Raw genomic sequence first — 6,000 nt, forward strand, 5'->3', positions numbered from 1 at the left:
TTAAACTGTAGAACCTCCCGTATCATCTGCTCTGTCACAGACACAACCTTCTTCTGAATCTCAACAACTATAGCTCCTTTGCCTTCAGCTTCAAGTGCTTCGAACCTAGCAGTCTTCCGAAAATCTTGAATAAGGCTTTCGTAGACAACAGGATTTTCCCGTAGTGCGTGAACTATCCTGCAGCTATTCAATCCTTTATCAAAGAAGTATACATTCCCTTATGTTTCTCTCGAGGTGGTGCAAGATATCCCGCCTGATTGTGCGTTGGAATAAACTTCAGATCCCTATCCTACACAAACCAAACTTTGTTAAGTATAGAGATATGGTTGTGAAATCCATTATTTGGCTTGATTCAAAATTTACAGAAATGCAAATTTTAAGTCAACAATCAGTATGGGGCAAAAGTTCACAATTCAGATTGCGAGTCAAAGGGGTTTGACTTGACTCGAGACCACGAGGTTTCGAGTCGAGACAGTGAGATTTTTATTCGAGACCACACATTATCGAGTCGATATCCCAGTCGAGACTGTGTGGTGACGAGTCGAGACCTCAGTCGAGATCAACAAGGTTGCGACTCGCAACCACAAGTCTCGAGTCTTCATGTGAGATGAGTCGCAATCTGAGTCGAGACCCTGGAAACACCAATAATCTGAACAATTTTTGTGTAGGATCGTTATTGACGATCAAATGAGTCAATCAGAGCTTAAACACCACTGTTTATGCGGCAGAATCACACAAACAGTTTGAATCAAAGAGAATGGAGTAGAAATAGAATGTATGTCACTTTAAACACGGTTTCTCATTAATTCTTCAAAGAAAATTTTGGCAGCAGTTTGGCTACAACTTCGACATTCAGTACAAAATGAGAAACCAATAGTAACTATATATAGGGGTCTAATTCCGCTCCAAATGACATCGTGTCATTTCGGGCGGAATCAGCAACATGTGATTTCGCTCCAAATGACACAATGTCATTTCGAGCGGAATCAACATATAACAACTTAAACTTTGCAAACAGCCCCCTACACTATACATAAATGACATAAATGACCCCTAGACCCTATACAAGCTTGACTAAGACTAAGACGTAGGCTTTAGACATTCGTGCATCAACAAACTCCCCCTTGGATACAGCCGGAGCCTTTAGTCTTGTCTTCGGGTCTTCAGAGTGACTTGAAAGTTTCTTCTCTAGGCTTTGGCTTCTTCCTCAGCAAGTTCCTCACTCTTTCATTCTCTTTCTTTGCCTTTTTATCTTCCTCAGCCTGTTGCTTCATCCATTTTCCTTTGTTTTCATCCAGCTTCTTGCGTTCACGTTCAGCTTTCTTTCTTTCTTTCTTTCTCTTCAAGCGACCACCATTTAGAATTCCATTTATTTTCAGAATTAATGCCTTTCTGAAAACAAATAGATACAACTTGTTGAAACTGCATCGCTTGTTCACGATCTTCAGACTAAAAATGGATCTTGTTTATGAATAAACATTCTATATCTTTGGCCGAGCAATTCACTAACCACATCGGGTCGTAAACATGTATCTCCCTTATCTCCCTTCCAGCTCGATAAGTAATGACAACCTCAGTTGAAATGCAATTGTATACCCAGCCCAAGAAGCCTTTGTAGAAATCCTGCTCCATCTTTGGCACTGGTATATTCTTCATCGTCTTCGGCTTTTTCACGTTAAGAATAGTTTCTTCAACCCCTGTTACTGGATCTACCCTTGTAACTCTCTTTGGGTAATGCAGCTTCCAGTGTCGGAAATTCTTCAAGGATTCAAACTTTATGTATCCCCACATTGCGACATCATTCTTTCGAACATGATACCCTAAAGTTCTCACTTTCGATAGCTCTTCAACATCCCACCATGGTAATGACATCACATCATATAGACGTTGAGGGTACTGTACTCCAAACTCCCTTCTGATCGCATAAGCATTAACATGAGGTAAGAAACCCCAGCTAATGATGTCGCCAAGTGAAATGCTTCGATCTCTCTGATAATACTTCAACGGCCTTTTAAACTTTCTTTCGTGACTTCTTTAAACCACTTCTGCCGTTCTTCCTTTTGCATATCTTTAGGAGTACCATCGAAATTCTTGTCTTTCAAGATCTCAGCGACTTTCCTTCTTAACTCATCTCGATTCTCTTCAGTAAAGAACTCCATCAGTGTAGGAAACTGAGAAGTATCTTCACTTACACTCTCGTCATCAGTGCAATCTTCAACCTCAACCCTGTCATACATATCAGCATCCTCTACATACTTGTACTCGTACTCAGGTTGATGATTGATGTCGAATCATTCAATTCATCTTCAAAATCAAACTTGAAGTCTGGATCCACCATACGTGTCATTTCTTTAATCTCATCCAATGTATACGTATGTCTGTGTTCACCTTCCTCCATTCAGTATCTAATCTCAAAATTAACTTTTCAACATGTTCTACATTTTGATCATCACCATGCTCCCCCTTTCCTTCAGCTCCCCATGTCTCTTCATTCATAGTATCATTCAAATAATCATCAACGTTCCATTCACTTGACGTTTCAGTCACTTTGATTCCCATACCACCCTGATTATCGTCGTCGTCATTGTCATCATCGGAACCATGACTGCTAGCAGAGAAAACTTTTTCATCATCGTCATCATCCTCTTCTTCATCGCCCTCTTCATCGTCATCCTCCTCATCATCTTCTTCATCGTCATCACTAGCAAGATCTTCCAGTGATATATGTTCTTCAAAGATCGCTGATACGGAAGATATAGGAACTGGATTCTCAATAACTAGAGATGGAACAATTGATCTTTCAACCACTACAGCACTGCTTTCAACACCTTTTCCCTTATCTTTCATTTGTGTGTCAATCTCAGCTTGTTGTTTAGCCCTAAGTTCTTCAACTGCAATCTCCTCGAATCTTTGTTCTATTGACTTACCGAGCATATTCTCAACAACTTTGTTTAACATGTAAAACTCATGTTCTTTCATTGCTTTTACAGCTTCAAGCTCTTTGTTTTTCAGCTCAAAATATTTGTTCTGCTCATCTCTGCGAGCCTTTTCTTCTTCTAATTCAGCAACTCTTACTTTCAAGAAATCAATCTCTGACTGATCTGTATCAATCTTCTTCAGTAATGCCTTGTTGTCAGACTCTAATCTCTTCACACGCATTTCGAGAATCTTTTCACGATCAACCACTTTCTTGCTTTCAGCTGCAACTATTTTGTTTTCATTCAACACATCATCCATCTTCTTTTCCAACTTCTTTACTTGTTCATCATTTGCAAAACCAAAGTCTCCAATATCTTCAAGATTATCCGGAGGAATATGAAGACCCTTGTGGCCAGAAGAACCAGGAGTTAGTTGAATTTGAGTGAGTGGTGGTGTTTGAAAAATTTCTTGAGATGTGAATAAGGTTTGTTGTTGTGGTGGTGAGAGATGTAGTGGTGAAAGATGTAATGGTGATGGTTGTCTAGGTGGTGTTGGTTGTTTTGGTGGAGAAGGTTGTCTTGGAGGTGTTGGTTGTCGTGGAGGTGTTTGACGTGGTGGTGATTGTATTGGTGATTGATGTGGTGTAGGTTCAGGTGGTGGTGTTGGTGGTTTACTTGGTTCTTTGGATGGTTTCTTCTTTAGAACAATCTTCGGCTTTGTAATCTTCGGAGTAACTTTCTTTATTTTCAAAGATACAATTCTCTTTCTTGCTCCTGCTTTCTTCTTACTACTCGACGAAGGAGTTTGAGATCCAGAAACATGTTGTGGTGATGGAACATATGGAGCATCCTCCTTTTCCTGCTTCTTTCTCTTCCTCAACAATTTCTCTTTCTCTGTCGCTTCTTGAATTCTTTTTAATCGTTTAGTTTCATCTATTTCATCTTCCGAAGAACATGAAGAGCTTGTAGTACTTTTATCAACGTCATCACCTTCGACATCATCAATAACTTTCTCTTTCTTAGCAACATCAGCTTCTATGTTAGCAACTTGATCTGACTCTAAATCATCAATGTTTATCATCACATCATCAATATCAGCATCCAGATTTTCTTCAACACTCACAACTGGTTCCTCAACATCAGGCTCATCAATCAACAAAGTCTTTGCCACGTTCTTTTGTTTCTTCTTTGGCTATGATGATGACTCCTCACCCTCCTGTGCTTTAGGGGTAACCTTTTTGCCTCTCTTTCTTGGTTCTTTGACAAACCAGTCATTACGTGTGGTTTTGAACTCTTCAAGAGCCTTTAGCTCACCAGCATCAGCTGCTTCCTTCATCTCTTCTTCATTTCTCCAGTTTTGGTGATTGACTGGATCAGGATCAACATAATTCACATCCTTGATAAATCCAAAAAATTCAGCGACTTTCTTTGGTTCAGGATGGTTTGGATGATATCTTGCAAGTTGCTTCAGTGAATCGTTGCTCATGTGAGATAAAACCAGCAAATCATGTTCTACATCTCTTTCAATATCGGGATAAGCATGATCAATCAACATCTGTACAAATCTTGGATACATCCAAGTCTTACTTTTTGTTGTAATGTTCTCGGCCATGTAATGAAAAACAATGTGCGAGAAGTTGTATTTCTTGTTCAGAACCAATGCAGTGACCATATTCATCTGGTAATCACGCATGGTATCATACCCTCCTTTGCAATGCTAAGAGACATCAGTACAGAATGTACAATAAACTTGTAAGGTTTTTGAAACTTTGACTTCAAGTAATTTCCAACATTTAGTGCACCAACGTATCCCATCCTCAGCATGCATCCCTTGACCATTCGTTCAGGAAACTTTGTTGGCGAGTTTTCGTCATCTGGAAAATTTAACACTTCACGAATCAACGCCTCTGTAATAGTAATTGTTTTCTTTTCATTGTATTGCTTCACCACTGAATGAATCACTTTGTTTGTTTCGCCATATGTTGCATGCTTCCAGAATCATTTAACGTGAGATTTATACACCAAATGTTGATCTGTCAGCGCTTTCTGAATAGGTAACCTACTCATAAACTCCAAGATACTGCTGAATTTTGCCAACTCTGAATTCTTTTGTACATCAAAATCACAACAGCTGTTGTGAAGTGGATCAAATATCACACTCGAACCCTGCAAATCATCAAACCACAAAATAAAATCAACACTTAGAAAAAAAATTTCAACATCAAACACATTCAAGTGAAATCTCATGTAATGACAGTGCATTACAAGCGAAATCACCCAGAATAGTTAGAAGCGAAATCAACATGACAACTTAGAAGCGGAATCAGCATAGGTCACTTAGAAGCAACAACAACAACAACAACAACCATACCCAGTATAATCCCACCTATAGCAGAGCTATTGGTAGGGTCTGGGGAGGGTAGGATGTAGGCAAGCCTTACCTCTATCCCAGGGATAGAGAGGCTGCTTCCAGTGAGACCCCCGGCTCTATAAACCATAATCAAGACATAAGCTTCTGGGACATTATATAAGCACACCGCTACTAAAAAGGGGGGAATAAAAATGAACACATAAATGAATAAGTACGTGTTAGTAAATTACGACACCGGGACTATGTGAGAACTTATAAAAGCTATATCACACCTTATACAAACTGAAAAATTAAACTCATAAGACGAGAACCTAAACCAAAAACCAGGCCACAATCCTAAAAGTCCTTAACCTTAATCCTACGTCTCCACGAAGTTCTGTCCTCGACCATGTCCTCAGAGAGGTGCAAATCTAGCAAATCTTGCCTAATCCGCTCATCCCAAGTCATTTTCGGCCTGCCTCTACTCCTCCTTCCATCTACAGTGAGTGTTTCAACTATTCTACTCGGGTCTGTCGTCTGCCTCCTCCTGACATGCCCAAACCATCTCAATCTCCCCTCCCTTATCTTGTCTGAAATACTAGCGACTCCTAGTCCTTTCCTAAAAACCTCATTTCTTATCTTGTCCAACCTAGTATGCCCACACATCCATCTTAGCATCCTCATCTCCGCTACCTCTAGCTTTCGAGCATGCATTTTCTTGATGGCCCAACA

Source organism: Helianthus annuus, chromosome 9 (assembly GCF_002127325.2).
Source record: "Helianthus annuus cultivar XRQ/B chromosome 9, HanXRQr2.0-SUNRISE, whole genome shotgun sequence".
NCBI lineage: Eukaryota > Viridiplantae > Streptophyta > Magnoliopsida > Asterales > Asteraceae > Helianthus > Helianthus annuus.